The sequence below is a fragment of the Strigops habroptila genome, chromosome 9, assembly GCF_004027225.2.
Source record: "Strigops habroptila isolate Jane chromosome 9, bStrHab1.2.pri, whole genome shotgun sequence".
Classification (NCBI taxonomy): domain Eukaryota; kingdom Metazoa; phylum Chordata; class Aves; order Psittaciformes; family Psittacidae; genus Strigops; species Strigops habroptila.
The window spans coordinates 26,274,477-26,284,788 of NC_044285.2; the positions used below are offsets into that span (position 1 = coordinate 26,274,477).

General features: G+C 42.5%; 1 protein-coding gene across 2 annotated transcripts in view; it reads right to left on the minus strand.

Annotated features, from left to right (window-relative positions):
* Positions 1–9,889, minus strand: part of NXT2 (nuclear transport factor 2 like export factor 2) — a 65,902-nt gene extending 56,013 nt beyond the window's left edge. Inside the window, exons 1-2 of one of the 2 annotated variants that reach the window (XM_030498473.1) lie at positions 9,163–9,889; positions 7,218–7,299 (exon numbers count right to left, since the gene is read on the minus strand). The gene's annotated coding sequence lies outside the window, so the exon portion shown is untranslated. Of the gene's footprint in view, positions 1–7,217; positions 7,303–9,162 lie in introns of both variants that reach the window. The other variant, XM_030498472.1, reaches the window with a different exon arrangement.
* Positions 9,890–10,312: the final 423 nt, after the last annotated feature.

Here is a 10,312-nt window from a genome sequence, read left to right on the forward strand (position 1 = left end):
TATTTAACAACTATTAACTACTAATTACCAAACTAACAATAGGCATTTAAATATTTAAATACGAGTAACTGTAGGGGTATTATCTATTGCACTTGTTTGTTCTTTAAGCGAACTTTATGCCAATCATAGAGACAGCCTAGACCAGGTTTAGCAGTTTTACCTTCTACACCTACAGAATGACTGTTAGGTTCCTTAAAAACAGTGGCACAGCATAGTTTTTACAATAATCATAATTACTCAGTCTATTCTTATTTTTTTTGTGATGAGAAGTAAAGCTTGGCAAGCGTAAAAGATTAACAAGAGTAACAGAACAGCCCTGACAACTGAGTATCAGTAGACAGAGAAAATACTCTGTGACAGTGTCCTGTTGTTTAATTTATTGCAACACAATTTTTCCTGGCTTTATTATAAACTATTTTATTTTGTAAAAATTTGTAGTTGTTGTGAAAACTACTTGTGACTCTGTGAAAGTTCTTTCTGAAGAACAAACGTAGGTGTAAGGATCATACCAAATGGAATCTCAAGTTACATGCTTAAAATTAGATTGCACAATCCATATTTGTGTTGGTGAGCAGCTACTTACCCAAGCAGTCCTACAGGCTAAACTGAACAAATTGATATTTCCTCATGCATTTCCTCCTGTATTGATAGGTGTGTAATTTGTTCCTTAAGTAAATGGTTTAGGTAATTTGAAAAAAAAAAACCCCAAAACTATAAAAGTTTAAATGTCTAACATTGAAGTGACCAATTTCAACCTATACTGTCCTATCTGCTTTAGATTTTCCTCTTTCATAAACCAGGAAAGAAATCACTGTGAGGCTTCACACAGAATTACTGTTGCTACCAAGTCAGGAATTCTGCCTGATTCCTAGTGGGTTACCAGAATCATTAACCTCTTTAACTATTAAGAACAATGGACCTTTGCATTGCTAGCCGATCTAATACTGACAAATGAATATTTTAATCTCAATTATTTACAGGTAAATCACTGTTCATCTATAAAATCTGCTGACTGAATCTATTAAAAGTCATTGCAGAGCTTCATTAGCTCATCAACTGATTATTTGCTCATGCTAGCCTTAAATTCTTAAATTTAACACAGAGGAAGTATTTTTGTTATTTTGCATGTGAGTACAACTCAAAAAGAAAATACCAAGAACTCTGATTTGTTTAAGTGTATTTTATTTGGTGATTATTAGTCTTGCCAAATCTGCCCTGAATCACACGGTACTCAGCAAGCCATGTAGGTGTTGCTGATATATTCTCTCACTGCGATAGATTTGCTCCCTACAGGATGCACAGTGAGTGTTCAAGGAAGAAGCATTAGTTTCAGACCTGACAAGTGAGTACTGTGTCCCACCTGCCTACAAATGAGCAGTTAAACATACTCAATACATCAGACATCGGATGGTCTCAGAGGTCTGTATGGAGGTTGTAAGGCATTCTTGAGTTCTGCTGTGTCATCACTCCATCCTTCCCGAAAGCTATTACTAAGGGCACACTATATTAATAAGCAAACCTCAAAGAGACATTGCTTCCTTCGATGAGCAAGTGGAGAAGTTGGGGGAAATTGGGTTGGAAGTAAACATAATCATCATTTCGCTCCCACCTCTGCCAGCAGAGAGCTGACTGGACACGACAGAGGGAATATGCTTCATCTGGCAAGAGCTGACAGCATACTCCCCACTTGTGCAATGCTGCAGCTCAGGGGGAATATGATTCAGAGGACTGCCTCTGAGTCATAATTTCTTTCTGAGCTCCATCTGAACTGGTAAGGCTACGTTTTGTCCTGTACTTGGAACAAGCAACAATTCCATCTCACCCTACATTTTGAAGTGTGTAAAATTCAAAAGCACTCACTTTGTGCAGGACACTAACACAAACTGTCTTCTACTGAACACTAGTTTGCAATAATAAAACAGGACTAATGTATTTTTATGTTGGCAAAGAAGCAACCACCCACTGCTAATGACTTTAAACTGTAACCCAGCATGTTTAGTATCAGTGTTTTCTGAAATGTCTGTATTGTCCTGCTACCCATCTAAGATAACTCCATACCCATGCACAGGAGCTGCGCCGTTAACCCCGTACGGCTCACAGGGCTACTCTGTCAGCCAGCCGCAGCCCCGCCGGGCTCCTGAGGGCGGGAAGCGCCAGGGCCGCGGAGGGACCTGCCGCACATCTCGCGAGAGACGAGGCCTAGTCGTTACTAGGGCAACCACCCCTCCACCCCGAGCTGCTCGCAGCGCGGCAGCGAGCGGCGCTGGTGGCCATCGCCGTCCCTGTATCCACCCGGGAGAGGTGGATGCGGCAACCCCCAGCGAGCTCCGACAAGAAGGAGCCGCTGCCCAGGCCCCAGGCTGTGCCAGAGCCCCTCACGGGTGACGGATGGCGGCAACGGAACAGCAGCGTGAGGTGTGACCGCAGCGACGATCTGCTCAGCACGGTGGCAGAGAAACGAGGGGCAGCAGAAAGGTGATGGAGCATCGGGGAGTCCGAGAAAGAGACAGACTGGTGGAACCATGCTCTGCTCTCCCTGAGAGAGCACAAGCTCAAGGGAATCCTGTACCCTTCCCTGCTCTGTTTGCTCTCACGCCTTCGTCCTATTTCTTTGCCAAATGACCATCTTCATAGAATCCCAGATTGGTTTGCGTTGGAAGGGACCTTAAAGCTCATCCAGTTCCAACCCCTGCCATGGGCAGGGACACCTACTAGTCCAGGTTGCTCAAAGCCCCGTCCAACCTGGCCTTAATCCAACCCTTTTTCCTTCTCCTTTCACTGACCTTGCTGTCTGCCTCATTGTTTCACACACATAATCCTTGAAATTCAGCAGTATCCTGAAATACTGACAAAAGCTTCCACATTTTTAGATGACCTCATAAAAACACCTTCAAAACTTGAGATACCCAACCCACACGATAGATAATCCATTTGATAAACGAGGCATTACAGAGCAAAGGTTGCAGCTTGTCCACAGCAAATGTTTTTTTCCAAGGGATCACGGAAAAGACACAACAAAAATATGGTTTGTCCTGTTTACTCCTTATTTCTCCCTCTAAGGCTACCTGCTAGCCTGAAATGTACTGCTAGCTATCCTCACCAAGCAGGGCAGCACACGGGAAAGATACAGCATTGAGGACACACAGTCCATACTACACAGATTTCCAGGGTTTTACTTCATCCTAACTTTAATTCGATGCTGTAGATTGACTTTTGCTGAGCAGCTGGAGTGCATTACAGCTGTGTCTGCATTAGCAAGAAAATACAGAGCAATAGAGGGCAAAGAGTCGGTGTTGAAAACTTGATGTCCACTCTACGTGCATTTTGCAGTCTACCTGACAGTAGCTCTTGGCTGGTTCAATGAACAGATAATCCATCATCATGCTGCTGTACCACAGCTTTTGGTCTAATTGCATCTGGAAGGAATTCAGTTTGTGCACTCCAGGACTGCTACACATTACAAATCAAAGCAGGTGAGTAGGGACAAATGAAAAATTGATTTCAAAAGTTAACTTCTAATCCAAACTAAAATACTGATGTAGATACATCATGACTGTGCTCCTGGAATGCATCTTTTGGTTTAGATTCATCAAAAAGGAATTCAGTTTGCGTGCTCTAAGACTCTCCTCTTCAAAAGCGAACTCTTAAACCTAAAACGCTGATGCAGACACCCCCCTTGCAATCAGGCAGAGAGGAGCTCTGTTCTTTGCTTCACCCTGTGGTTTCTTGCAGAGCTCTACACGGTTAGTTTACTTCTTTCTAGGCATTTGTGCTTCAGAATGGTAAGGTTATGGGGATAGTGTCCTTTACTGTAACCCAGTTCAATACAGTGAAGAGACATAAACCACCCCTTTACCTATCTTGCATGGGTTACCTGCATTGAGATAATAGCGTCTAAGGAAGAGACACGTGCAAAGCTGCTATGAGCCCTTCCTGCAAATGTGTAAAACTGGCTCCATACAGCCAGGAGCAAAGGCACTTTCACCCTGTCTTTGCCAAGCACAGATGACTGCAGTTACCACAGATACTGATTGTTTGAGGAAGACTGAAACATAACCCTAAGCTGGTGCTTTCTCTGCAATGGAAATCGGCCATATTTGTTTCAAAAAAAATAGTAATAGTGAAGTTACAATATTATTTCTTACTGACAGAAGGTTTGGTATCCTCACAAATGGATTATGCTGCCTCTATATCACAAATGGAGGCATTTCTGAGCTGTCTGTCAAAGATAGCGTAAAGCAAAAATACCAGCCCAACTTTTCCAACAGAAAGCTCAGACTCAGTTGAAAAATAACGTGGCTGTGCCAGCCTCTGTGTGAAAAGGGATTCTGTATGCCAGGATTCCTTCTTGAAAATACTTTCCCCTAAGTTAGATGATCTTTTCTCTTCTGATAAATACTTAAACTCAGATGATCATCTGTAGCTCCATTATACACCACCACATTTCTAACAAAACATCTTCATGCTCTTGTATGAGAAAGTACAAGAAATCTAAAGAGCGAGCTAGCTGATTAACAACTGTGTACTCCAACTTTTTTCCTCTAAGTAAATTGTTCATAAACATTTAAAATATATGCCCTTACATAACAAGGAATGATAATTCAGACAAAGTAAGGGGAGTCCACAGAAGTATTTTAAGAGAATTAGTTTGTTGGCCATGACTAGATTAAAAATTCAATACGTTTTGCCATACATATTAGAGAGGGTTCTTTCTTTGTTACACCAAAAAGAAAGGACAATTTCTGCCAATGAGACAACAGAAGAATATATAGAAGCTAAACAAAAACATCATCACATGAAACTGTGTAAGTAATAGTCAATTCATTAAGTGTGGCTGTGGTTACAACAAGCACAAACACACTCATTCCCCAAGACAGGTATTGCTAGAGAAATTCAGGTTAAAAACAGTCTGACCTCCACTGGAATTCCGGTATTGACACTGAGACCAGAGCTGTCATCAGAAAAAACAAGTACGAAACCACAGAAATGTGGTTGCTCCCTGTCCTGCTAAAGAAACCTCCACTAGGAAAGGAAGACACAAACTACGTAAAACTTCCCAAGTTGAAAAATGAAACTGAAAGGCAAGTAACTAAGTTTTTGAAGTGAGGATGGAGATTGTAATTGCAGAAGCTGAATCATCCAGCATAAAGCTGAAACTTCTCATTTATAAACAGGCCCAGGCTCATTTACTTTAAATTCCACTAATGATTTTTTAAAATCAAAGAATGAAAGACATGCTGGCTAATCGATACACAACAGCTTTGCACCAGGTATGATGTGCTAGCAAAGAAGGTAATAGGAAAGGGTCATCTGCACTCCATTTGGGGGAAAATTGCTTTCCTTTCTGAAAGTCCTTTCTGCTCACTAAGGCTTGAAAACTGATGCTAATTGTACCACTTTTTATTTCCAGTCACATAAATGGGTATCTTTAATTTCTGTTCCACCCTGCGATTCTCCAATCTGTGAAATTAGTGAGTAAAAGCCTGGTTGGTTCAGTAGTCTCCGTATCTTACTGACCTGGACAGAGAGCCAACAAACTGTGTATTGCAAAAGGGCACATTTATGGGGTTTTTTTTCACTAAAGTGGTTGCATAATATTTCACATAATCCCAAAGCTGTCATCACTATATAACCCAAATAGCAACTATCCGTTAACAGGAAAACAAGTAGGCAGAATAATCTTACTATTCATCCCTGATCCAGTGAGAAAACATTTTGCAGACTGGATCGTATGCCTTTGAAAACCAGCATTCTGTGGCTCTTTTCACTGCATGGTGACACTATCCCCAATTATACAGAACAGTAAAGAAACCAAGCGTTTCTGTAGACAATTACGTGCTAGGATTAGATAGATGGTGAAAGGAGTATAATAGAACAAGTAAACAACCGGATCTTCATTATTAGAGAGGTGCCGAGCACCCGCTGCTCCCTCTAAATTAAACTGGGCAACTTTTATTAATATGCCTGCCTTTAATCTTTGTGCCTAAAAATCTTGAATTTAAATCTATGCATTTTCATAAATGAGCATCTTAATAAATGCTGTGAAGGTTCTGGTATCTTACTTCAACACAGCAAGGAGGGCTAGGATGACAAAAATAAGTTTGTGTAGCTCATACCTGGAAAATGCATGTTTAGGGGAGGCACAGGGGATTCCATGCAGGTGTAGGGATAAAGGAAGCCCTCAGCTTGGCCTTCACAGTGATTTTTATATAACCATTGATACCATAATACCTGAGGTTCTCAGTCATTAACAGATTTTATCTCCAAAGACACTCTTTTGAGGAAGGGAGGAATTACTATTTCCATTTAATGACTAAGGAATTGAAGAACAATACACATTGAGAGATTTGCCCAAGGATGTAGGGCAAAGCTGCCACAAACTGAAGCAACAGCTTAGAATTCCTGATCTATGCCTTAAACAGAGGCATTTTTGTCCTGATCTTGGTGAAGAAATACTGCAAACATTCATTTTCTCATTCCACTGACAGACAGTGAGACTTCTAGGGAAGAGTCTGGGCCATGAATATGTATTATGAAGAATTACATTAGTTTGTTCATAAAAATGAACTAAGTTAAAATAGTTAATGTTAGAAAAGCACATAAGTCTATAATTAGTGAAACACATAGAAACTATGAAGCTTACCTGTCACTCAACATCCTCTGGTTGCTAAATACTTCTGGGATATTTTAATTCTAAATTTCTATAGAGAGGTAATGTGTGGTTCGTTTCCTTTTTATGAACATGCCATGTGTAAGACTGAGCTACGATTGTGTTTTACTACTCAACAAAACCGGTTTCTTTTTCTGTCTTTTACTGAGCAATTATTCCTGTAGGTGCAACGAGCATGAGCATAATATAGGCTGGCGAAACTATAAGAAATGAGCAATAAATCACATGACATTGTGTCCACAACCATTTAACTCTTATATCTTAACTGAATTGATAATATTGCTCTTTGTGGAATTTCATGGGCACCTACACGAACCCACTGCTTGTCCCTCGATACTTCTGGAGCAGATGACATACACAGCCCTCTATTTGGCTCAACGGTACAACTACCAATCGCTTAATTACTTCACATTATCAGTATTATAGCCACTTGTGGAAACTGTAATGAAAGAAATGGTTGCAAATTTCTGGTCTTTCACAGTGCCTGCCTCATGCAGACGCTTGGTGGGTAGAAAGAGCAAATAAATGAAACACAAAGCAAACATACCTCCAGCGCTGTGAACTACAGGTTCTTCAAGTCTGGTGGAGATCAAGAGACACGCAGAGAACATCTTGATTTCCCGTTACAGCTGCTGGAAAACAATGCAACCACAGTTAAGGAAGCATTTCATGCTCAGGCTATGTTTGTTTCTGTAAGTAAAACTGAAGAACGCAGAACTGACTCCCTAGAACAGCAAGGCACTGACTTTACAGAGTAAACTACTGGCGCTGCCAGACCAATAGCCAGCGAAACAGTGAGACAGAAACCTATAAATGTTTAAGTTGTAATAATTTGTGACATAAAAGACAGTAAAACTAGATCCCATAACTAGACAATTATTTCAGGAATGGATGGATCTCAAACACTAACAGGTATTCTTACATATATGTAAGATAAATAAAAATAAAAAATCATTTCCATGGAAAATTGATTTTGATTCAGTAACTGCAACAAACCAACATTTATTTGAAGAGAAATAAATGAGTTATTCTTCCTACTAATAAAAGTTGAGAAAGCGTATGCAAAACAAAGATCAGCTTGCAGTTGGGGGAAATATTTCCTAATAGTCACATAGAAGAATAACAACAAGTGAAGTTTTCAGGAAGGTTGAGCACTCTTTCTAAGCCAGAGGGGCCCATCAGGAAAAGCCATTTCTATAAGGTCTGTTTGTCTGAGCACATGCGCTTACCACCCTGATGTTCTACACAACTGAATTACGTATCTGTTGCTTTCCCAACTCCCTAGAAAAACATTGCAAGTGCAGTGTTAAGAAGAAAGGCTTTAAAAGAAACCAGAAAACACCAGTACATTTCTTCTTGCATACAGAGGTAGCTTACTCATAGTTACTGTCAAACAAGCCCAGAGGTTGATGACTAAAAAAAAAAAAACATAAACAAAATAGAAAACCCAAGCCCTTTCTTTCAGATCGTTTCCTTTCTTCCTCCCACATGTATCCTTCAGCAACCAGCTGGAATAAGCACGCAGTGAACGCAGTTCACCTTGCTCTAAAGTCTTAAGGCTTTAATATATTTAAAACCACTTCAAATTTTCATGTATAAAGCACAGAAAGGAATGTAAATGATATATGGAAATGTGCAATCTCAGCTCCACCCAACTGAAGGACCAGTAGAAAAGAATGAAAAATACAAGGAATGTATCTTCAAAAACCAGTTTAATTCTACCAGGGGCTATGAACAATACAATGCAGTATAATTGTACAGCTATTGCATGACAGCATTGCATGGCAGAATCAACGCTACTGTGCCTACTTGTGTATCTTCATATTAGCGTGTTTAAACGTCTTTAAAAACTAAATTTAATCTCAGCTTCCTAGTGTTTATAATAGTTGTTTGGGGAATAATTACTTTCTGTAGTTACGAGTTATTCACGTATTGCCATAACACTGATGAGCTATAATCATGGAGAGGAACACACTGTGTTAGATGCTGTAAAAACACAAAACAAAAAAAGATTGTGGTTTAAACACATGATGAGCAGGGAGTGAACAGATAGAGAATGAGGAAGTATGAAGAAATAATGAGGCATTAAAAAGCAAGCAATCAATATGTGAAGTATGAGATTTGATGTGCCAGCTTCCAAACTGAGTTACTGGAGACTCCAAGAAATATCTTTTCCCACGAGAGGCAGAAAGAAAGAAAACAGAGGTATTTATCTAGAATTTTAACAAGCGGGTGGTGGAAGTTGGGTGTCAGGAATTGGGGAGAGATGCCATCTACATAATCAATCAATCACAGGTGATGTAGCCAAAGAATGACCTTGAAGCAAGTCAAGTACATTAGGTTTGAGTGACAGAGAAGGGAGAGCTTGTGAAGAGACATATAGCCTGTATCACTAAGGAATGATTTCTGCAGTTGTTATTATGAAAAAACTAAGATTATTTTTACGCTTGCATGCCCGGTACAGGCAAACTCCTAACTCAAATTAAATATACCTTTGGCGGAGGCACTTTCATTAGAAATAAGGCGGCGCCAAGGATGGCATCAGCAGACGACACCTCGACCTCCGCTGGCACATAACTGCTGCCATGGTGCAGCCCAGCACGGGAAGGTGGGAACCTGCTTCTCTTCCTGGCACGACAGCTCGCGGGTAGGGTCACAACTGCTCTGCTTCTGCGGCAGTTAAACGCCTCTGCCAGGGCACCCGGTGAGCTGGCAAAGGAAAGAATTAATTAACAGAGGAAGAAAGTGTTGTGGAGGTCAGAAAAGGGCTAGAAATGGCCCCATACCCTTCAGCACTGTCTCTTAAATGGTGGAACATCCATGCATGTTATTAGAACACGCATCATCGAGTAACATCTAGCCCTGTGTTTTACCACCACAACGATCAATCTAAATGGAGGAGAGTTTTAGAGCACACAAATGCCCCTTCACAACTTGACTGCCAAACAGAGGGACTCTGCTCCTCACTCATCACATTTTGATCTGAAACTCAGGGATTATACCCGTGGCCTGCCTGGATACCACAACCTGCAGATCACACGCTGTACCAAGCAGCACTGCAGGTCACTGATCGTGCCAAACCAAGCCTGACCGGCACCGGACAGCCCCCAAACCGTGCGGGCTGCCGGCTGACACGGGACTGTACCAGAGGCACCCCGCGCTGTCCCTCAGGGCGCGGCGCTGCGCTGCGCTCCCCTCACACCGCGCCTCTGCACGCGGCACCAACGGCCGCTCACGCGCCCACGGCGGGTTGTTTACTTCCTCCAGCGGCGCGCGCCCCATCACCCCTCCCCGCGCCCCGTCACCGCCCCGCGCGCGCGCGAGCGCGCTGCGGCCCCCGCCCAGCTCCCCGCCGGCCAATCAGGGGCAGGTTTCTCCCCCCCCTTCCCCCCCGTAACAGGAGCTGGGCGAAGGCAACGTCAGCCCGTAGCTTGGCCGCTGATTGGCCGCGGGGCCCGCCCATCTGTCCAAGGTCCCGCCTTCCGCTTTACTCGCGCCGCCGAATACACGCCGCTCCCCGCCTCCGCTATTGGTGTGTGTGAGGCGCGGATTGGGGAACGGCCCTGCCGCTCACCCGCCCCCCGCCAATCAGCGCCGGCCCCGCCCCTTTCCCCACTCACCTCTCTCCACAGCACAGGAAAC